Consider the following 971-nt stretch of genomic DNA (forward strand, 5'->3'; position numbering starts at 1 on the left):
TGGACTCGCCTGCGAGTGTTAAAGGTTCCCTCGTTCAGTTCCAGCCGCGATAGAGATAGATGTTCTGACATTTCTTTGGCTGTTAATAACCTATGGACCTTGTTGCCTTGCCGTCAATCTAAATGTGAGGTTACACCAGGCGTACGGACCACTTCTGATGAAAAAGTAGTTCCAGAATGACTACGCGCTTGTGTATGTACTCTACATCAGAGCATGACAGTAACTGGCTGCATGTTCGCCATACTGGCAATTTTGTTTCACAGCCTGCAAGTTGCGGCACTACAAGAAGAAATTCTACTGACGGGGGCCCATCTTGGGATCACAGATATGGATCATTATAGTTTCCTTGCGGAAGACCCCAACCACTGCATTAATGTACGTGTACGACGGGCAGGGTAGCAACTTGTACCAGTACGATGTGATATCGAAGAAACATTTCTCCAAGTGGAGAATAATATATCACGCGTATTAGTAGTTTTACTGTTCAGCTTGCAATCAAAGTGTTACGCCGCGACATAATATTTAACAGCAGCTCATCTCTCCAAAACGCCTCCACAGAAGCTTCTAGAATCAACGTTCAGGCGGCTTGACCCGTTACAGTTTCATCCGACACTTATGCGCTTCCATCTGCACATCTTGAGGGCATGTTGCTATGTATCGTCGTCCTTTGCGTTGGCTGTCTCCCCTGAGGCTTACGCTGCTACTACTTACGAAAGGAAATTACGTATACGGTTACGTTTGCAGATATCTCTTCCTCTCGCTCAGCAGGATTGCGGCCAGTTTTAAATTCTCACCTGCCTGATACGCCTTTTCAAGCCTATTCTCATTTAAGAAGAAAGGCAGCACAACTTTCAAATATGCCCCCCTCCACGCCTACTTTCAATGGTTTCCAATTCTACGTTGCTATTTGCCATGTCCCTTCCTACCAACTCCTCAGGCACGCGGTTTGTCCCTAGCCTCAACGGCACCAT

This window comes from Metarhizium robertsii, assembly GCF_000187425.2.
Source record: "Metarhizium robertsii ARSEF 23 chromosome Unknown MAA_Scf_20, whole genome shotgun sequence".
Classification (NCBI taxonomy): Eukaryota; Fungi; Ascomycota; class Sordariomycetes; order Hypocreales; family Clavicipitaceae; genus Metarhizium; species Metarhizium robertsii.